Genomic DNA, 23953 nt, shown 5'->3' with positions numbered 1-23953 from the left:
GGCTGTTGATTTTTGTGCATTGATTTTATATCCAGCTGCTTTGCCAAACTCTTCTATGAGTTCCAATAGTCTCTTAGTGGAGTTTTTTGGATCCCCTAAATAAAGAATCATACCATCTGCAAAGAGGTACAGTTTGAGTTCTTCCTTCCCAATTTGTATCCCTTTAATTTTTTTTCTTGGCTAATGGCTCTGGCCAAAACTTCCAGTACTATATTGAATAGCAATGGTGAGAGTGGGCATCCCTGTCAGGTACCAGATCTCAGTAGAAATGCTTCCAACTTTTTCCCATTCAATATAATGCTGGCCATGGGTTTTTCATAAATTGCCTTGATTGTGTTAAGGAATGTTCTTCTATACCCAGTTTGCTTAGAGTTTTCATCATGAGAGGATGTTATATTTTATCAAATACTTTCTCTGCATCTATTGAGATGCAGAGATGGTTTTTCTTCTGCAGTCTGTTAATGTGGTGTATCACATTGATTGTTTTGCTAATGTTGAACCATCCCTGCATGCCAGTGATAAATCCCAGTTGGTCTGTGTGGATGATCTTTCTGATGTGTTGTTGAATTCTATTGGCCAGAATTTTATTGAGGAAATTTACATCTATGTTCCTCAGTGAAATTAGTCTGTAATTCTCTTTCTCAGCTGCATCTTTTTCAGGTTTAGGAATTAAGTTGATGCTGGCTTCATAGAAACAATTTGGTAGGATTCCCTCTCTTTCAATTGTTTTGAATAGTTTGAGAAGAATTGTAGTTAGTTCTTCTTTAAATGTCTGGTAGAATTCAACAGTGAATCCATCCAGTCACAGGCTTTTCTTTGTTGGGAGGTCCTTTATTACTGATTCCATCTCTGACTTGGTTATGTGTCTGTTTAGTTTTTATGTCTTCATAGTTCAATTTAGGTAGGTTGTATGTGTCCAGGAATCTATACATTTCTGATAATTTCCCAGTTTGTTGGCATACAACACTTTATAGTAATTTCTGATGAATCTTTTTATTTCTGTGGTGTCTGTTGTTACATTCCCCTTTTCATCTCTAATTTTATTGAGTTGCATCTTCTCTCTCCTTTTTTTGGTTAGTTGGGCCAATGGTGTGTTATTATTGACTCAACTCCCAAGTTTACACTAAGGTTGGTTCTCATGGTTCTAGCAGTCTGAGGTGTCTGTGTCCTCCATTTCTCTTGTTCTGTTACTTTTCCAATGGCCTCTATATTTTCATTTATACTCCTAATTATAACCTGACTCATCACTATCTCCATTTTAATTCACTGTTATTTGTGGAGACCCTGTTGAACTGGAGGTGAAGAATGGGAGAAGGAAAAGTTTGTATCAACATATGCTTCAACTCATTTTTAAGTCAACCTGAATCCTTGAACTTTTATCTCTCCTATTCTCCCTATTTATTTTAGTAAAACTAGCAGGGATTAGAGTTGTCTGGATGCCCCCTTTACGGGTCTTGTAAGGTCCTGATGGTTTCCTTTGGAGGATGTGACTTTGTTATGAAGGACACCCTAGGTATATTTCACAATGGTCACTTTTCCACCTGAGTATTTCCAAAAGGGCATTTTCATGCTATCCTGTGCCCACAAGGGATTTTCAATTGAGCTTCACCATGAGAATCTGGTGGACTTGTGGAGCACAAACATATGGAAGTGTGGTGACCCCTGTGAGATTGGAACCCCCTGGAATTGTTCTCAAGTAGGTGCACTCAGCCATCCACATTCCCATTTATGTGTTTCTGTGAGCAACAGGTTCCAGTGACCCCTGCTTCAACTATGCTGATTTCAGCTGTGCTTCTCTGCATCTGTCATCTGCAGACAGAAATTTCAGGGTGGCAGCTTGATACATCTAAGTTGTGCCTTTTTGAGGTTTGTCTCTCCCTTTCTATAACACCATTGTGTATCACTAAGAAGTAGATAGCAGAAGATGAAGCAGGTATCTCTGTACCTCAGTGTTCACAGCGAGCAGAGAGTAGAAACAAAAAAAAAACTGGATTATTTCCCAGTATTTACAAACAAATGGAGGAGTAATGACAATGTGGTATATGAACACAGTGGAATCATTATAATATGTAAAAATGAATTAAAGCTTTATACCACACCATGGATGGACATGGTAACACATGACACTTACTGAAATAAGGTGGACACAGAAAGACAAACACTGCATGTTTCCATTACAATGACATGTATACAATAGGCAAATTCAAAGGGTCTGGAAGTACAGATTAGTTGGGGATGGAAAGAGGGGGAGTTACATTTCTTCTTTTATAGATGCAGAGATTAGATTGGATATTATGACAACTGTTGGGGTACACAGGTGTTGTGCTTACACACCACAGCCAAGTAATTCATGCCACTGAAATAATATACAATAATAAATGTCTACTTGCCCACAGCAATTTAAAAATACCTGAACGGATAATGGCAAATGTAATACTGCTTATGTAGATTCATAGAGGTAAATGATCTTGAAACACATCTAGAAGTGGGGATTTCAATGGCCTACAAAATGGTCAGGAGCAATGATGAGACATCATCAAGGAATCAGTGCACTATAACATTCGCCTATTGCTAAACTGACTGCTTCATAATCATTTGGTTGCTAGTAGTAAGAAAGCCAAAGTTCCCCTTCTCATTTATTTTCTGCTCTTCTTCTTGGGTTTTTCATTCACTAAGGTGGATGGCCCAGCATTGGCACATGTGCAGTTCCCAGCCCACATCAGGTGCCCTTCCTGCTACTTGTGGGTACAGGGCTGGCTTGTCTTTTTCTTGCTCTGTTACTTAGTGCAGTACAGAACTCTTGACGTTGTTCACTGCTCACCAACACCCCCACATAGCCTAGTCCCACGTCCACAGCAATCAAGTCTCCCTGCCTAACTCATCCACAACACCTGACAGTTATCCTATGGTTCTCTTAGCTGCCCCTGAGCACCTGGTGGAAGAGATAAGGAGAGATGGAGCAGATGAGGAGGCCACATCTCTTGGCCAGGTATGACTATGGTTTTTGGTCAGGAATGTCATTTGTATACAATCACTATTCTTATTATTTGAAAGGCAGAGTTACACTGAGAGAGGGAAGGGAGTGAAAGATCTTCCATCTAGTAGTTCACTCCCCAGATGCTTGCAAAGGGCAGGATGGTCCAGCCCAAAGTCAGGAGTCCAGTGCTCTATCCAGACCTCCCACAGGGGTTATATGGACCCAAGTATTTGGGCCATTCTCCATTGCCTTCTCAGGCACAATAACATGGCATCATATTGGAAACCCAGCCACCAGGACTCAAACTGGCACTTCAATATGGACTGTTGGCAGTGCAGGCAGCAGTTCAGTTCACTGTGACAAAGCAATGGGCCCAGTCAATGTTTTTTTTCAGATATAAAAATCTGAACACATACATTGCAGATACCTTCCACAATTTATTTGTTGGGGGAACATCCAGTGCATGTCTATTATAAAGTGAGACATGACTCAAGAGAGTCTTCATTAAATGACAGCAACAGTTACAAGGTATGTGGTATTGGGCATTTTCCACAATAGCTGTTTTGCATATGTTAAATTTTTCACTTATTTATTTTAAAGAATTATTCTTTATTTGAAAGGCAGAAAGACAGAGAGACAATGAAAGATCTTAAATCCTCTGGTTAACTTCCTACATGGCTATAATAGCCAGGGCTGGACCATGTGGAAGCCGGGAGCCAGGAACTCCATCTGGGTCTCCCACGGGTTGGTGTGGATTCAAATACTTGGGCCATCCTCCACTGCCTTTCCAGGTACATGAGCAGGGAACTGGCAGCATCGGGCCTTATTTTCTGTGAAAAGCTCACATCTTGCACACGACTGTCATCTATGCTTTATTTGTGGGCAATTGCCTTATGTACGGTATACCATCAAGTTTCCCAAAGTCAGCAACAGAAGAGACCTGTGCAAACAGTATCTGCTCTTATAGTGACTTCCTTTCTCTGACTGCAGGTGGACTCAAGATCCAGTGAAAATTGTAAGTATTCTAGAATGCCTCAGTTGCTGAACAACAACTGAAGCGATGAGAAAGTGGGATCTTCCTGCCTGTATTCTTCTGGACATGCAACCTGATTCCAGCTTCCTGGTGGATTAATAAGATTGGGGGTGTGGTGAAAGAAACAGATAGACTAGCCCATAGCTACAGGAATCTAAGATAGGACCTGGAAGTGTCTATGTCATTCAGATGGAGTGGGTATCCGTGCATCAGTATGGTGAAGTTTTTAATGAGTGAGTGTGTATGTCATTTAAAGTGCTTGCATGTGTATATGTGTACATATTTCCATGAAAAATGTGTTCCCAAATGCACAACTGAAGGTTCAATTCTAAAAAACAAAAACAAAAACAAAACAAAAAAAAAACACAAAGAACCTGATCACCCTCTGCACATTATGTAAGTGAGCTCATTCAACCCTTGCCCCACTAGTGTCTGAAGGGTAGGTTACAATTCCATGGCATGCATATACATAGAGAGAGAGCTGGAAAATGTCAACATGATTTGATCATCACACACTGTCTGCATACAATGAATTCTTATGCTATAATCCATAACTATATACCATTATAGTAATAAAAACAGTGAGGTCAGAAGAAAAGTTTCAACATAATGACTGGTGCTCATTTTTAAATGGTAGAATTTCCGCATTTGAAAATCTTCTTTATTGACTTGTGCTGATACCTAGGGATTGGCAATAAATGAACATGATGCTTTGCCTACAATTGAGTTCTTCTCCCACTAAAGGTTGCTTTTAATTAAGTTCAGAAGCTCATAGAGGAATGACACACTCAAATAAAATAAACAGATGTTGATCCCTGAGTAGAAGTGTCCTTGGGAGATCAACAGTAGCAGTTTAGCTTGGCTTTTCAATGGGCAGGAGTCATCCTAGAACTATTACTGAAATACAGCAACCATGGTGATATTTACCCCAAATAGTTTCAATGAATAAAGCTGCCTTGAGCTCAAAAGCTTAAGGCTCTGTTTCTCATGTCTTTCACATTCTTTTCCTTTGCCTTAGCCATCACCCCATGCCCATGTCCACCAATGCTCCCTGATGCACCAATATACTGACAGTCACCGTATGTCTTTTTAGTGCCCCTTGAGGATGCATGGGGGGAGCTTCCTGGTGACACGAAGGATAAAGAAACTCCAGAGTATACTGAAGTAAGGTTACCTGCCTTCCACTAAAATAGAAATCCTCCTTCCTTGGCTTCTTTCTTTCTCAATCATATAAAGAGGAGCAAAATCTGAATTTGGAGAGGGTCCATGATATACCCTGTGCCCAGTGAGCGTAACTGAAAGGGAGAGTTTACACAAATAGAAAGCTGACTCTGGACACAGTGAAAAAAAATTACTGCCAGGGCTAGATCATAGCAAGCTTCTCTCAGCAGGATTTACTCATCCTTCAAAAAAATTTATAATTTCCAAACAAAGTAGACTGGAGAGACACGTCCCCCATGAAGAGCTCATGTCTGTTGGCATGAGTATCACTGCTCTGCTCATGTCTTTGGATTCCCTCTATATGACCACTCTCTCATACATGGTTTCCCAATGTTACTAAGGGAATTAAAGAAATGTGCAAAGGGCAAACAGATTGACCTGATCCTCATGGTGCCGTTTTCTAATTACAGGTGATCTCAATAAGAACAGCAAGTGGTATGTATTCTGGAATCGCTTACTCACTGTAGTATGAATAGTCCTGATTATAGCACAGATGGGACTATCTTGGGGGCTTTAGTGTGGAAGGGCACCTGATGCCCAATTCCTGCTATAAAAGAGGACTGGAATCTGGTAATTTCCTGATGAATGGTAATGATCATTTACTGGTGTCCCAGGAAGATACTGGCTTGTGTATGGGAGTGGTAATTTTCTATGTAGGTATCCATGTGACATAATCCTGAGTGTATGACTTTGGCAGTTTCTGTGTATTACCCTAGTTATGTTCCTCTGAAGTCACTATCAATATCTCAATAAAAAAGCAATCATATAGGTTACAGTATGGTTACAGGAACATGTATATAAACAAGAGTGGAATTGTACACTTCACTGGGTTCTGTTCCTTATATGCCTAATAGATCTTGGTCATTCACATCAGTTTATCTAGGAAAACATCCCAGCAAACCCAGAGCAATCTTCACCTAGCTGTATAAGGACAAAACAATGTTTCAGAAGCACAGGGAATATATCAGCAGCACCATGAGGCAATAATACATCTCACTCCTCAGGAGGCCTCTTGCCTTGTGTTGCTAGCTTGCTCAGCATATTTCCCTTTTCACACTTCCCCGTTCATGAGTCTTCTCTGGGAAAGATATCCTCTGAATTTATCTGTACAACCCACAGTTCTGGTAGAAATATGGGAAAGAGGAGCCATCAGATAGATGTGGAGGAATTCTGAGACCTAACGTTGCCCTTCAATTCATGCTGCTAAGATGTCATCCATTAGCCTAACCATGGTATCTGTGTGTTATGTAAGAAATGTGGCAAAATTCAGAGACAAATGAGTTGGGGTTAAGATTTGACTGCCAAAGGGGACTCTTGGCTTCCTTTTCGGAGGGCCCTTGGGTGCCTGTGCACTGCAAGGTGGGAAAATGTCAACTCAGTCCTGGGTCCGAAGGACCCCACAATATTCCTTCTGAGCCTCCCAGTGGAAATTGGTTCCAGATTTCTTTGGAAGGCATTTCCAAGGAAAGAATTCAAGGTTGTGGTGTGAGGTCCATATGAACACAAAAGGAAACAAAGGATACTGTGGGATTCCTTTGGGAGAATGCTTTCTGGGGAACAGCATTGCATTTTCATAGAATTAGATGGTCTCTAACTGTCAGGATGTTTCCCACAAAGTACTGAGACTGCTTCTCTGACAAACATTTACTAGTGTAACTCACAGATTATCTACCCCAACGATATTTACTTATAATCTTTCATCTCTAGATCACTGTGCTCCCATGGTTCTGAAGGGTCACACTGCTGGGAGGGCTAAAAAGAAAAAAAAAAAACTGTGGCCAACAGCGAGTCTATGATGCATTGGAGGAAGCTTCCCCATGCGCTCTATGCGAAAGAGCAGAGCACAGCTTTGGCTGGTCCCTGGCAGAGGGCAAGCTTAGAGGCAGAAAGAAGATACTAGGACATTCACGCCATGGCAGGCAGCAGGGATCCCATGATTTAATTACCAGGAGAATCAGTTCAGCAGCATCACTTGGGAAAATAGAAGGAAGATGATTTCCCCATTCTGAGTGAAAATGAGCAGGACACATCCTTGATGCTAGCTTGAGCACTGTCCAGATGTCTTCTTAATGGCCTGGTAAGAGGAGGTCATTCCAATGTCAGTGTCTTCCATCTTCATTTCATGATGGAAAAGACACACAGAGAACTTGCTGAGGGTAAGATAATAGGAGGCATGTCTCTATTTCTCTCCCCAGAAGGGCAGGGCATGACTCACCAGAGATGGATTTCAGGTTCAGGCCAGATAAAGAGAGGATCCCAGGACTGATCCTTTGGGGCCTGAACAGGGAACAGGATTTTGGAAATCACCTCACAATTATTATCCATGCAGAAGCATAGAATCTGGAGGGGCCATCCCACCTCAGGGCTATCAGAGCTGCAGCACACTGCAGTAAGAGGACAGGTGGGGAGGGGCATGGGCACCAGCACAGGGCAAGCTCAGCACAATGATGGGGTTTATGTGCCCTTCCTGCTCCTCTGTAATTTAGAAGCACTGGAAAGTCCTAGAGTTCCCAGGGCCAAAGTCCATCTGTGTTCTAATCTTGTGTACAGGAAGCCTGGCCAGAGCTGGTCTGTCTTCTTCAGACATTGCCATCCACAGCCTGGCTCTTGGCTGTCCTTCTAGGGACCCATAGGCAGACTGAGGAATATATCCCTGGTCTGGGATGGAGCACAGGGATGGAAAGTTTTATTCCTCACTTTGCAGACACTGTTGGACTATACAACAGGCCGATTACCTGTCCAGGCTCTGACCCAAGTCAGGTGCAATCAGAATGAGCTACTGAAAAAAGTGTTCTTCCTGCACAATTTGTTCCAGCTGCTCACAGAATGCTCTCTCTTAGCCTGGGACAGGTCCATTCTCCAGCTCATACAACTCAGAGCATGCACATCATGGCTGGGATTTGGGGTTTTCAGATGCAGGCTGGAGGTATCATCATTCAGTGTATTAGGGAAAGTGAGATGTTGAGAGGTGGTGCCTTCAGCTCCTCTCCCTCACTGGAAGGCTGGAAGCTGTGGTCAATGTCTGCCTGAAGGTCAGGTCCACAGAGCCAAGGAAGGGTCTGAGAGCACAGAGGAAGGGGCAGGTTCATGTTGAACAATCCAGGATGTGCTCAGGTTGAGGGGAGGAATAGGAAAGACTATCTGTAAACATTTATTGTCTGTGTTTGTGTCTCTTAAGATTGGGTCTTGCAGAGCATTTCTGATTCCAACAGTGAGGATGAAGCCTCTTCAGGTAGGAGCAATACCCACAAATCCCAGAGAGTCAAATTAGGGGAACGATTGGATTATCTGCTGCTTTGGACTCCTAAGAGGACATATTAACTCAGGAGGAAAAAAAGACATTGTATGTAGACATCTGATTTGTTATTTTTATATTAATTGTGGAGTAGGAAGACATTTTATGCCCATGAGATTGGAGCAAGCTGAATTTTTAACAATCATTTCTTGCTTGACTATTTAAATGTTCACACTTGCTTAATACTGACCATCCCTGGCTTTACCATTGCAAAGATCAAATCCCCTGCATTGTGATAGGATAGCACTGCCTGCATATAGAGTACAAGAGATGTTTGAGTTGTGTGTTGACCATTATGTTAGTCCATTTTAGGTTGCAACACAATACCTAAGATTCTCTAATGAATTAGAAACAGAAATTTCTTTCTTATCAAGGTTGGCAGGTGAAAGACCAAGATGTGTCTGAGGAAGGGCTCTTTGTTGCATCCTCAACTCACTTGGCAGAAGGCAGAAGGCCATGGAATACAGTGGGACACCATCTCTCACACACACTGACCTGTACTCACACAATCCTTGTAGCAAGTGCCAGGTGATAGTGAGTAGTGGACCCTCCCCCTCTGTACAGCCAGTAGATAGAACAATTCTTGTGTGCTCTATCCTCACTGCCTACTTCCAGTTTACAATCCCAGTCTCTCACTCCCAGGGTTGGCCAAGTTAAAGAATACTTCCTCTGAGTTGACTGGGGAGGCCCCAGCAACTTAGAATTGTGAGGGCAAAGCATTAGTCTGAGTTCATCTTGGATTCTCCATCTCACCCAAGTCTGGAGTAGGCTTTATGACAGGCTGTTATCCAGTTGCTACTGGAGATACTGCATAGCTGTACAGGCTTCCCAGTGGATGTGTCTTAGGGGATTCTGGACTGGAAGTACACACTGGCCCTCATGGTTCTGCTGACCTCATCCCTTGGAATGTACTGGTCTCAGTGGATGGTCTCTCGGCACCAGGGCTGTGTGTCACTTTTCCCCTCAGATGCACTGCTCCAAACACACCAAGCTGTCTTGTTCACCTTCTAGTCATACCCAGCAGATTCCATGTCCTCAGGCATGCCAGGAGTCCTACTTCCCAGGCCATCTACTGCTCAGTGAAAACTCTAGAAAGTCCCATTTATTGATATGGCCAAGAATACACCTGCTATGGAGTCTCTGTTGCTTCCTTGGCAGACTACCAGAATTTGAACAAATTAAATTTCCACTCCTTATTGGGGCATCTTTTCAAATGGGTCAGGTAACATAGTATTGCACTGATGATTAAATATTTCCAAACTCCACAAGGTTAACCCAGATATATGGTGTGGGTGCTTGTTACCTTTCCAGGACCCAACAGGAGACCATGGCACTCACTCCCCATATAAACAGTGGTCTTGGTATATTGCCGTGCATGGTAATAGATTTTTAAAAGATTTATTTATTTGAAAGGCAGAATTACAGACTGGGGGGGGCAAAAATAGATCTTCCATCCAATGTTTCAGTCCCTACATGACCTCAATGACCAGGCTGGGCCAGGCTGAGCCAGGATTCTGAAACTCCATCAGAGTCTCCCAAACAGCAGGCAGGGTCCCAAGCACGAGCCATCTTATACTGCTTTCCAAGGCATATTAGCAGGGAACTGGATCAGAAGTGGAGAACCAGGGACACCAATCAGTGATCCTATGGGGCAGTCACCACAGGTGGCACTTTAAACTGCTGTACCACAATGCCAGCCTCAGGTGGCAGTATATCATTATCTTGGGCTCCAAAGCTCCCATCACAGACAATAATATGATTGGTGGAGGTTGACCAGAACAAAGGGAATGGACAATAATTATGAGACAAAATTGGGGAAACATGAAAGATGGAAAACAATGTGTTACACAGGTTGACACAGGGACCATGGCTACCTAAGGGAGGAACAAGGTGACACTTCCTAGCCACTTTTATGGGAATCTGAGGGCTGAAAGAAGAGGTCAAAGTTCAGAGATCCTCTCATTACAAAGGTGAAGCCACCCAAGCCCTGCAACAGGGGTGTAGAGACGGAGCTCCAAGAGGGTCCGAAGGTTGGCCTACATCATCCAACCAGCAGCAGGGGTCCAAGTCCTCACCTCAAGTCTAACTCTTCCCTTTCCTTCTCTCTGGCAACCTCATCACTCCCTGCTCCTGTGCAATCAGAAGGCTACAAGGGAGCATCCGAACTTTCTCTTGGGAGCAGCGATCTGGGTGTAAGTGATTTCCACATTCATCGCTTTCTGATTCTTTGGCTTTCTTGCTCAAAAGCTCCTATTCCTTTGTCTCCCTCATTCCCTCCTCAACAGAGTTGATGATTCTCATCCTGAAGGACCTGGTGTCATCCAGGCAATTGATATAATAGCAGTGTGGATGCTGATCCAATCTCTCTATAGCCCCCCCATTTGATCAGCCTTGTCATCACTCCTGACCCCAGACTGCCCTATGAAATGGTGCTGAGCAACCTGGCTGGCCCACACAGGGAACTGGCCTGGGGACAGGCAAGCTGGGTCCCAAACTTGGTGGGAGGGATGACTCCAGGGAAGTCTGAATCTGTCCTTAGTGTCTACCAAGACAAGTCAGACAGGTCTTTTCCTGCAATGCCTGCTTCAGGAAACTCACTCTGGTCTCCTTCCAGCTGTCCACATGTTCCCTTGATGTTAACTACAGTCAAAGCCTTCAGGACATGGAGGAACTAGACAAAGAAGCACAGGAACTGTGAGTCTGAAGCAGGTAGACAGGGGTCAGGGAAATCAGGGCATAGATTCCATTGCTTCACATTCTTTGTGACACCTCAGGGATGACAACAAAATGGAGCCCAGAAGTGGAGAGGCTGCCATCGAGCTTGACCTGGAGAGTGGAGATGAATGGATTTTCAGGATCCACACAGGTTAGTGAAGAATGTACCCTGAGGTGGTCCCATGGAGCACATCCCCATTCCATGGAAGCTCCTAGAGCTGCTAGGAGGACTTTTGCTTTCATCTGAAGGGAAGGCTGGAGGTGTTAGCAGGATTGGCAGGCAAATGACTTTGGAGGGGGCTGTTAGTTGTGTTGTTAATGGGAAGAGCTGCCATAGTTGTTGAACATCTCCCTCTACAAGATGCATCCCTACCTGCCCATCCTGAAGTCAACAAGGAGCCTCACTGGTGTGGGGAAACACAGGGGGTTGCCCCTGACCACATCCAACTCAGGATGATTAGGAAGAGGCAAGACAGAAAGAGGAAACTTTGAGTGCCTTCTCACACCAGGAAGAGAGCCCAGTATACCCACCTTTGTATCTTTGTGGCTACCCACCCCATCCTGACATCACATAAGAGCTCACACAGAATGCAAGAGCTGTGGGGATTTGTCCAGACCTTTTGGGGCCCTCAGCCTCCTTTCTCAGAGGCTGAGGATAGAGGCTTTTTAACATGCTGATTGTTTTATTTTTGTGGTTATAAAGACTTCTATCTTCCTGGCAAACTTAATTGTCAGCAAATAAGGCAAAGCTCACTTTGAAGAGTGGCAGGAGCAGGGCAACAAGTCCCCAGTGTGCTCATTTGCACTGATTTTATACTTCAATTACAAATACACACTGGATATACAACTCTTTCAAAAGAAATGTCATCCATCACTTTTTCCATGCTGAAATATACCAAAGCAATAATGGTTGGGTTTTAATGCCACAAAATAATTCTTTGCCAATAAAATCTCCAAGATGACTTCTACATGGAGGATAGAAAGAACTTCCACAAGATTAGGGAAGGAAACCAAAGAGCTCTGTGCAGTTGTCCATAATTAACATGCAGGTCACAGGCCTTGGACCTGTGGGGTAAGGACTGAAAAGGCAGGGTCAGGACTCCCATTCTGTGTCATAAGACCTCCTGCTCCTCACAAGACCCAGGGGAGTGGGCCTTGGATTTTTAATCCCAGTGGCCCAGAGACCTAGCCTTTCCTGTACATCAGGTTCACTGCCAAAGTGGCCAGTCCCCTGAAGGATGCCCAGGTGAATGCTCAATGGGAATTCGTAATTATAGGACATCCATACCCCAAACAAATGGGCCTCAGTGCAACATGGCCCTGACTGCTGTGCATATCAGGACCTAGGGTTACCTCTAAGGGCTTTTGAGTACTGCACACCCATCCTGTTGTCCCTACCCCTACATCATCCTTGTCCCTCCCACTGATCCCTGCACCCATGTCATCTTTGCAGACATTTTTAGCTCCTTGGATGATTTTGGTGTGGAGTACTGGGACGCAGAGGAGCTGGAGTTTCCCAAGCCATCGGAAACTTGAACCATACAGGAGGAGACAACTTCAGAAACATCCCTCCTCACCAGTCCTCTGCTAGATTTGACATTAAATTCTTGTCACCCAGTACTAGTGATTTTCACATGCTTTTATGTCAAAGAAAATCCATTATAAGAAAACACCTTTAGCAAATGTAGAACTTAAAATGACCAGAGAGCAGTCACCCTAGTGAATCCCACCACCATTAATGCCTCAAGAGGAATCTAGTTTGGTCTTCACTGAAGAAAGTCACTGCCAGGTTAGCTGTTTCACTCTGTCCTTACAGTAATGACTTTCTAGGCATTTTGTCTCACATCAGTTCCTTCCTCTGGAAGGGATCATGGGGTCCATCTCAGATCTCTGAAAACCCCTCTTTCAACTTAACCTGATTATTTGTACTTTATAGAAAGGCCTGATATATAAGGGAAAATGTCCCCGAACTTTGTGAATCTCAATTTATTCCCTTTATATGGAGGGTCAGTATTAGTATCTCTGAGATTATGGAGTTATTTTCAATCATGTCTACAGAATTATTTTCTCAGTGTGACTAGTTAGCCTTTTCTTATGGGTCACCATTTCATTCATGGGATCATTAAGTTTTAGATTCTTTTGATTTCTTTGAATCAGCAAGTTTAGGAGTTTTTTTCCTTATTTAAATTTGTGTCATTTGAGTTTAGAACTAAAAACTTCCACTTTACTTTAACATCAACCTTATTTCAGAAAAATTTGATTTCAGATACCAAATTTTTTTTAGTTAAGTAGTGATTGCTACGCATTTGAATCCCTTAGACTATTAAACAGGTACACATAAGTTCAGATTCACCTAGGCCCACAACTCCAGCAGAAATAAGTTTTCTTATTATTATATATATATAATACATATATATTATATATATTATATATATTATATGTATTATATGTATTATATATATTATATTATTATTATTCAAGCATATACATCAGGCTTACCATGAACTCTTGTGTTTGAAAGAGAATTGCCCAGGATCACCCTTATTGATTTCTCCTTTGTTGTCTTTAAATGCATTATCTTGGAAATAAAGTCTCAAAACAAAAGAATTCTTTGAAATTTCTGTGCTGATGTAAAAAATTTCATGTGCCGGAATAAAAACCTGTCATGCATAAAATATCATGAATCCAATTCTTGATCAATTAAAGATGTACAAACATAGACACATACACACACACACACACAGAGAGAGAGAGAGAGAGAGAGAGAGAGAGAGACTACAGACTGGGTGGCTTGGGCAATACAATGTTGATCATATACTCACATACCAGGAGTTCATGAATGATCTTCTGGCTTCCTGTAGCCTGGGGATGTTCTACTGCTCACTATCTATGTATACCCCATGGTAGAATGGTTGAGCCAGGCCCACAGTTGCATCATTATTTTCAAGATTTATTTATTTATTTGAAAGGCAGAGTTACAAGAGAGAGAAAGAGAGAGATCCCATTCACTGCTGGTTCACTGTCTAAATGGCCACAATAGCTGGGACTGGGACTGGGAAAGACAGAAGCCAGGAGCTTCATCTGGACCTCCCACATGGGTGTAGGGGGCCAGACACTTGGGCCATCTTCCACTGCTTTCCCAGGTGCATGAGCAAGGTGCTGGATCAGAGGTGGAGCAGCAGGTCATAAACTGGTGGCCATATGAGATACCAGTGTTGGTGGTGGCAACATATCCTATGATGCCAAAACATTAACCCTCAGAGCTGCATCTTAACCCCACCTCCCCACATATATACACACACATGGGCATCCCTTGATAGCAAAAGACAAGATTGATACCATACAGGCTCTTCAAGCTTCTGTTACCCTGCAAGCATGTAGGGGTGAACTGACCCCAAACATTCCAGGCACCAGTTGGCAAGATCCATGGATGACATGGTGTATAACTGTGACTTCAGAAACACAGGCATGGCATGCAGTGGAGGCACTGGGCTGGCCTCCTGATGCACTTGCGTATGATGCAGATAGTTCTGAGGCATCAGGTCCAGAAGTGATGATAAAACTGGATGGAACAGGAGCTACAGTCTTAGACACAGTGAGCAGCAGTCCAGAGAAGTAACTTCCTTGGAAAACAGCTGAAAATCACTCATGTTAAGCCTCACATATGCTTGGAGGGATATTATGGACCTTTGGCTGGTTTATTGGCTATTCTAAAGGGACATGTGGGAGACAACAAATCCCCACATCAGAGGCTGAGGTAGAAGCACAAGAATGGGTCTAATAAAGGACCTTCTGTTGGTGAGTGGGTTATCTCCCTTGTTGGAGGGCACAGGGATGTGAACTTCTATGCATAATCTAAGATCAGGAGATAGGGACAGACTGAGTTTCTAGATCAGCCATGAGCCCCTGGACCTCATTTCAACAAGATTTCTGGATGACTACTGGTTCATCAATGGGAATTTCAGTCCTGCAAGGGATACATAGCAAAAGTAATCCTCTTGGACACATTCCTCCCTTGATGTATTTAAGGAAATGTGTGAAAATACTGAATGAATATTTAAAGGCATGTATATAACTTCATAAATACCTCTATACTTTGAAAAATAATGTTGTGGGGCTGCGCTCTGGTGTAGTGGGTACTGTTGCCACCTATAGGGCTGGCATCCCATATGGGTGCCGGTTCAAGTCCTGGCTGCTCCACTTCTAATGCAACTTTGCCTGCTCCCAAGTGGTTGGGCCCCTACACCCTCATGGGAGACCTGGATGAAACTCCTGGCTCCTGAATTCTACCTGACCCAGCCCTGGCTGTTGCGGCAACCTGGGGAATAAAACAGCAGATAAAGATCTACCTCTACCCTCTACCCTCTACCTCTACCTCTCCTTCTCTGTAGCACTGCCTTTCAAATACATAAACCTTTTTTAAAAGAGAAAAAAGATAAAGTTGTTTCTTACTTGTAAAGCACTATCTTTCCTTCCAGGATGTTTCCCTCTCAAAGGAAGGAGGAAGTCAGGACTACCTTTAATTTACAAATGTGTACACCACAAACACATAAAAACATATGTATCCTAGAAATAAATCCCGATAGAAACCAATCCATAATACCCAGGTACATGACTTTCACAATACGGTGGACATACATAACTAATATACACAGCCCTCAAGGAGTTCATACAAAATCAGACACAGACACACTCATGCTCTTCACATAGGGGCCATTGAGCTCTCCTCTTCTGTTCTGGAAAGCATGGGGGTCAGAAACACCCGGAATGACCCTTTGCTGATATTTCCATTCACCAAGGATGTCACCAATCACCATGGGCATGTCAGTGCATCAACATCAGTGGAGAATTGGCCTCTCTTTCCTAAGAAACCATGGCCACTCATTTTTAGAAGGAATACCCACAGTTTGAAAAACTCATGGTACTCAAAGACTTTGGGGTCAACAAGGGTAGGTGAAGGCTTGCCTCTAACCCAATTTGTTCACTCATTCAGTGATTCTGGTGAGATTATCTTGTAGGTAGTATACCTAGGCACCAGGTCAGAGAGCACAATGCTGGACGGATGGTCCTAACACAGGGCAACCAAAATGGGGTTCCTTGGGGACTTCTCAGAGCTCAGCACATGGCACAGGCCTGAAGGCTACACACTCGGTGAAAGCCACTTCTGGTCCAAGCAGCATGTCCTAGAAAGACTGCCCAGGAGAACTACAGGGCCAGCTAACTGACTGTCTTGGAAACACCTGGAGTCCACATGCTATATGCTCCCCCACCTTTGGAAAGGCACTTAGGATCCATGGCTGGTTACCACCCCTTTCTGACAATACTTCACATGAAATATACTCCTCACCAGGTCAGAGGCTGGATGTCTGGCCTGAAAGCCCTGGTGGAAAGTATAAGTAGAGTGTCTAATTTAGGGTCCACCAATCCTAGGCCAAGACACTTGGCAAAACTGTTGGAGGTGTGTGCACATATAAATTGCCCATGGACAAAACCAGGAGTCAGGACCATGGGTCAACCCTAGTCCCCTGTTCATTAACCTTTCCTTGCTTCAACAATGACAGGTGGAAACTCACATCATGTCCATAACAAAAGTTAAAACTAGACAAATCCACATTATAGACACATCTGTAAATGTGTATACGTATTGAACAAACCTCTGAGGAAGCATACATAATTGTGTATATATTCATATTTGTCTACAAAACACAGTCAATTGTTCCTTTAACTGTGGAGCTGTATGGGATGATATGACATTGCAGATGGGAAAAATTTACTACTGTCAATATTTCTAGAACTGTAGACATTCAAAAATACATGCAAACATATATGTCTCCAAAATGAGAAACAAAAAAAAAGGAATCCAAGAATCTTAAATCCACATAACAAGACAATGTACAAATACAAACAACTATACACAAAACACTGGGGAACACAATCTGACAAACATAGACACATGCATAATGTATATAGACTATTTGTCCAGGAGGCATTGGGTCCTCTACACCTCACTGGCAAGCTTGGAGCATAAGACACCTGGAGACCCTTCACTGCCAATTCCAGGGGCCCTTAGTGCATACCAATCACCAGGGCCTTTCCACCAAAATAGCCTTGACAACAAGAATCTGAATCTTATTGGGGAGATGGTCACTCTTTCCACCAAAGAACACATCCTTTGATTCAGCCATGAGCCTGAGTGACTCAGAGTCCAACAGAACTAAAGTTAGGCCTCTCTGTGGAGAATTTTCTCACACAGAGAGCTATGTTCTGACTTGGAGCTAGTCCTTGTAGGCCTGAGCTCTGGTGACATAGGCTGGTGGCACAGGTCTGCCATGTCATAGAGCCCTGACGAAACCTTAGGACTTCCAAGGATCTCCTTGGATGTTTATGGCCCCCATGGCTTCCATTACAGGAAGGGAGATGGTCAGCCAAGGGCTCCAATGACCTCAACCCAGCCAGGGTTCTACACTTCTGGCCCATGATGGGCAGCTTCTGTTCTGTATGCTATTCATAGCTAAAATAGTGTTCTTGGAGAAACATACACTTTAAAATATGCATACACATTGAACAAACTCCTAAAGATACATACTTAACTCTCTATTTGTACCACTCTATAAACATAGGAAATGGTTCCTTTACCTGTATAGTTGTATTCTTGCATCTAGGATGCTTCAACTCCCTAGGAGAAAAGAGTACATTAGCACCATTATTTCTTTCTTTCTTTTTTTTCTGACAGGCAGAGTGGACAGTGAGAACAGAGAGAAAGGTCTTCCTTTTGCCATTGGTTCACCCTCCAATGGCCGCCATGGCTGGTGCGCTGCAGCCGGTGCACCACGCTGATCTGATGGCAGGAGCCAGGTACTTATCCTGGTCTCCCATGAGGTGCAGGGCCCAAGCACTTGGACCATCCTCCACTGCACTCCCTGGCCACAGCAGAGAGCTGGCCTGGAAGAGGGGCAACCGGGACAGAATCTGGCGCCCCGACCGGGACTAGAACCTGGTGTGCTGGCGCCGCAAGGTGGAAGATTAGCCTAGTGAGCCACAGCACCGGCCCACCATTATTTCTTTAAATGTATATAAGCACAAATGCATACAAACATGTATACCACAGGAATAAGTAAAATAGGCAAACATCAGATTCCACATGTATGAGTAGAACAAGAACGTGAATATATACAAATAACTTAGATATACAACACAGTAAAGCACACACAAACTGACACACACAAACACACACATACACACATTTACTTCCTTGGTCTAGTGGCCATTTGGCTGTCCACTCCAGTATAGGAAATCTTGAGGGCATACAAACCCAGGAAATCCCTTCACTGACATGTCCATGGGAGCCTGGCAACACCAAGCCCAGGGACATGTCATTAAACAACCTATGGCAAATGTAGCTCACTGGGGAGCTGACTACTCTTTCCAAAGATGTCCACTAGGAGGAAAAGCCATCTTTTGGTTAAATCAAAGAGCTTAGAATCTCAAGTGCCAATGGGTCTGGCAGGGATGGACCTCTACCCTAAGAGCATTCCCTCACACTGTGTTCTCACTTCATGGAGACAGTACACATAGAAATTATACAACATGGCACCAGGATGGACAACCCTTCCAGTATGGGACTTCAAGGAGGATATATGGGGAATTACAGAAGCCAAGGAAAGCCTCAGACTCTGAACAAAATGCCTGATTACAGAGCTGGCTCTGCCTAGAACTCCTTTGTCCTAGAGAGGCCAATGTAGCTACCTGGAGGACTGGCTCACTGACTCACTGAGAAACAACTAGAAATCATGTATCTTAGGCCTCCCACATTGAAACCCTAGGACTCCCAGCACCAGCAGGATCCTGGCATTCTGGACTGCAGAAGGGTATTCAGGAGTAAAACAAAGCCTAGAGGACAAAAAGGAAATGGCAGATGACCATGACCACATGAAGTTTAAACATAATACACAAGCAGCATTAAAATAGCCAATGCTATAGGAATCATCTTGTGAATGCGCATAAGCAAAGGATGCTGTCTGCCCATTATGTGGTGCCCTAGAAACAAATGCGATTTCTGTGTTTCTTTAGAGAAATGTTTAAATAATACTAGCTTCAGCATAAACCTACAATAATAAGAAAATCTGAGAGGTGAGGACTTCAGGCATTCAGTGAGAGAAGGCACCTTAAATAAATTCCAGTATGTCCATAAACACAATACTCTGGATCTGTAGTTCATTTGTGCTTTAATGAGGAAATCATGGGTGATGAACATGGAAAAAGCAAGTTACATAATTTCCCCTGATTTAAAAATGGTATGCACATTTATTTTTAAAAAGTCACACGTGGACAAGCAAAGGCACTGAAGTAACTGAAGCAATTTCAAGAAATAGGAATTAAGTGCTTTTCATGTCAACACTTTCTATTGACTAATAAAGCCCACATAGTATTCTCAAAAGGATAGACACATTGGTCAATGCAGAACAGACACTCATCAAGTATGACCATACATTTCCACTTATAATCTACACACATAACCACAAACCAGTACTGAGGATGGCGTATCTCCAAAGTCACATAGGATGTGCAAGACCACCACAATCTAAAACTACTTTCAAAGAATATATACATGTGGCAAAATACACCTTATTTCACTACAAAGCATATGAAAATATAAACACTAAATGCCATCTATGTCATGTCTTCACACTTGACTCAATCAAATACACCCACACTGTCCAAATTTACAATGCCAGGAGCCCCAGATATAACATTTCCTCAAGTAAATAATCTTCCTTGTTTCATTACTCCCATCATTTTCATTACTACATGTTTTTTCTATAGTAGAAGCTGGTTTGGGAACAGGATAGACAGTTTAGCCACCTGAAGCCAATAATATAGCACATGTAGGACCTTTGGTGATTTACTATTTTTGCACTTCACCTGGAAGTGTTTTATCAATTTTTGGAGCCACTAATTTCATCATAACAGTTAACATTAAGTCACTTACTATATCCAAATACCAAGCACCACTATTATTTATAGTTATAATCCTCCTAGGACTGGCATTGTGGCACAGCAGCTTAAAGCCCCAGCCTGAAGAACTGGCATACCATATGGGCACTGGTTGGAGTCCCAGTTTCTCCACTTCCAATCCAACTCCCTTTAATGCATCTGGGAAGGCAGAAGAGGATGACTCAAGTCCTTAGGCCCCTGTACCCACATGGGAGACCCAGAAGAAGCTCCTGGCTCTGGAATTTGGATCAGCTCAGCTCCAGTCATTGTGGCCATTTGATGAGTGAACCAAAGGATGGAAGACCTCTCGTTCTCTCAGTCTCTACTTCTCTCTGTAACTATGCCTTTCAAGTAAATAAAATAAATCATTAAAAAAAAAGAAAGGACTGGCACTGTGACAAGTGGGCAAAGTCACTGCCTGTACTTCCAGCATCTCATATGGGCACCAGTTCGAGTCCCAGCTGTTCCACTTCTGATCCAGCTCTAAGCTATGGCCTGGGAAGGCCCGGGTCTTGGAATCTTTCACCTGCATTGAACACCTGGAAGAGGCTCCTGGCACCTTGCTTTGGACTAGTGCAACTCCAACTTGGCCATTTGGAGAGTGAACCAGTAGATGGAAGACATTTATTCTCTGTCTCTCCCTCTATCTATAACTCTGCCCTCAAATAAATAAAATATTTTAAAAACAAAATTAAAAAAAAAAACACAAAGGAACAACTGGAGCACCTTATAACCCTTCCTTGTTAAAATATAAATAAAAATATTACGTAACATTGTCATGGCTTATTTATAGATTTAAATCTTTTATATCCTATGGCATATCCATTTCAACTACCATTCCAAGATGCTACATCATCCATTATAGAAAAAAACAACTACACTCTCATAACTACACACTAATAATTTTATTCTTAACTAGCTCTTGAATTCCTTACATTATTCCACCTATGTTAACAACCAAATTAACCCATAAGAAGAGCTACAGATGCCCAAGAAACAGATTTAATTGTCTTTTATTATTTATATTTTATTATTCAAATATTAATTGCCCATTCATAATTACAAATTATTTACATAGGATAGATGAAATTAACAACCCCTCTTAACCATAAAAGATACAAGACACCAACAATACTGAAGCTCTGAATATACAGATATGAGGGCTTAACCATGGGCTCTTTATATAATGCATACAAGATTTGAAACCAGGAGAATTATTATTGCATACAGTAGGTAATAGAGTTGTCATACCTATAGAAATACCAATCCATATATTACTTTCATCTGAAGATGGCTTACACCCATAAGCTGACACACCATTTGATCTAAAAACAAATTCCATCCCAAGATGCTTGCATGAAGCAACCTTCACATCTACTCCACTTGGTCTATACTATGACAATGCTCTGACATGTGTGGGTCCATATCTCCATGTCTTCAAACCAGGGCCACTAAAATACTTTGAAAACTGACAAATATCTGTGTTACATCTTTATGAATCTAGGTAACATCAATTTAATATTGAATGCAAAATATTTCTGTAATGAAATGCCACAGATGCACCAATATAATGAATTAATATGATCTCAATCAAATTAACAGTATTTATTTATCCAACTAAAATTCTAAATACACAACCCACAAACCCACATCAAAATATATTGAATCACCAAAGATTAAATTCCATAAGAAACAAAGTGAATAAAAGAGTATTCACCTTTTTTGTTATTCCCACAATAACAGGATTACACACTGTAATTATCATCTTATCCCCTAACATTTTATTCCCATCTCCCATCTGCCCAGCTAACAATCAATTCATCTACCTTCAACAGTGATTGGTTGGAACAGAATAGAAACACCGGAGATCAATCCAAACATCTATAACCAACTCATATTCGACAAAGGACCTAAAACCAACCACTGGAACAAGGACAGCCTCTTCAACAAACGGTGCTGGGAAAACTGGATGTCCACATGTCCAAGTATGAAGCAAGACCTCTACCTTACACCTTATACAAAAATCCACTCAACATGAATCAAAGAACTAGAGATGCGCCACGACACCATGAAACTAATTGAGAGCATAGGGGAAACCCTTCAAGATATTGGAACAGGCGAAGAATGCCTGGAGACAACCCCAGAGGCATGGGTAATCAAAGATAAATTAAACAAATGGGATTACCTCAAATTGAAGAGTTTCTTTACAGCAAAGGAAACAGTCAGGAAAGTGAAGAGGCAACCAATAGAATGGGAGATGTTATTCGCAAACTACACAACAGATAAAGGATTAACAACTAGAATCTATAAAATGATCAAAAAACACCACAGAATCAAAACAAACAACCCAATAAAAAATGGGCCAAGGACCTTAAAAGACATTTTTCAAAAGAGGAAATCCAAATGGCCAACAGACACATGAAAAAATGCTCAGGATCCCTAGCCATCAAGGAAATGCAGATCAAAACCACAATGAGGTTTCACCTCACTCCAGTTAGACTGGCTTACATACAGAAATCAACCAACAACAGATGCTGGCGAGGATGTGGGGAAAAGGGGACACTAACCCACTCTTGGTGGGAATGCAAAATGCTAAAGCCACTACAGAAGTCAGTTTGGAGAGTCCTCAGAAACCTGAATATAGCACTACCACAGGACCCAGCCATCCCACTCCTTGGAATTTACCCAAATGGAATTAAAGCGGAGAAAAAAAGAGCCATTTGCCCCTCAATATTTGCTGCAGCTCAATTCACAATAGCTAAAACATGGAATCAACCTAAATGTCCATCAATGGATGACTGGATAAAGAAACTATGGGATATGTACTCTATGGAACACTATATAGCAGTAAAAAACAATGAAATCCGGGCATTTACAACAAAAAGGAGGAAGCTGGAAAACATCATGCTGAGTGAAATAAGCCAGTCCAAAAGGGACAAATATCATATGTTCTCTCTGATCGATGGCAACTAAATGAGCCTCTAAAATGATACCCATTGAAGTGAATGGACACTATGAGAGACAATGACATGATCAACCCTTGTCTAGACTGTTGAGGAACAACTTACTATTTTATTCCTTTTAGTATTTTTGTTGTTGTTGTTGCTCTGTTTGTTCTACATAAGACCACTGGTTGAGCTCTGTAATCAATGCACAATCATTCTTGGGCGTTTAAAATTAACAGAAAAGTGATCTCTGTTAAACATGGTAGTGGGAAGATGTATAGGTCGGCACATGCTCACTCGGACTTGCCTCCAATGGTGGAATGAGAGATGTGCCAAGGGATTTCAACTCAATCTTATCAAGGAGGCAGGTACCAATGCCAGCGCACTTGGTAAAGTGATAAGTATAAGTACACAACCGATCAAAAAGATAGGGTAAGTGTGGAAGAGATATCACAAATAAGACCAGTGTAAACAAATAATGAAGGATAGAATTAAAAGGGAGAGAATGACCCTGCGGGGGAAGCACGACACACAGCAGACTCATAGAATGGCAAACACCCAAAACAGCACTCCTGCCTCAGAATCAACCCTTGGGACATTTGGATCTGGCTAAAAAGTCCATGTGAGTCTCACAGGCATAGAAAGCCATTACACGATGGCAAAAAAAAAAAAAATCTAAATGAAAGATCCTGGTGAACAAGACCCCAGCAGAAGGACAGGCCATCAAGGAGAGAGGCACCTTTCTCTGAAGGGAGGAAGGAACCTCCACTGTG

The 23953-nt window shown here is 42.4% G+C and overlaps 1 long non-coding RNA gene across 1 annotated transcript in view; it reads right to left on the bottom strand.

The window, feature by feature from the left end:
• The window catches only part of LOC149121357 (uncharacterized), a 38545-nt gene that overhangs the window by 11372 nt on the left and 3220 nt on the right, over window positions 1–23953 (bottom strand). The window contains exon 2 of the long non-coding RNA XR_016223956.1: window positions 17878–17917. This is a non-coding gene — a long non-coding RNA (uncharacterized LOC149121357). The remainder of the gene's footprint in view (window positions 1–17877; window positions 17918–23953) is intronic.

This window comes from Oryctolagus cuniculus, chromosome 17, assembly GCF_051225735.1.
Source record: "Oryctolagus cuniculus isolate XC-2025 breed Fujian yellow rabbit chromosome 17, ASM5122573v1, whole genome shotgun sequence".
Taxonomy (NCBI): domain Eukaryota; kingdom Metazoa; phylum Chordata; class Mammalia; order Lagomorpha; family Leporidae; genus Oryctolagus; species Oryctolagus cuniculus.
The sequence above is the reverse complement of the archived record's forward strand: the minus strand, read 5'-3'. Positions and strand labels throughout refer to the sequence as shown.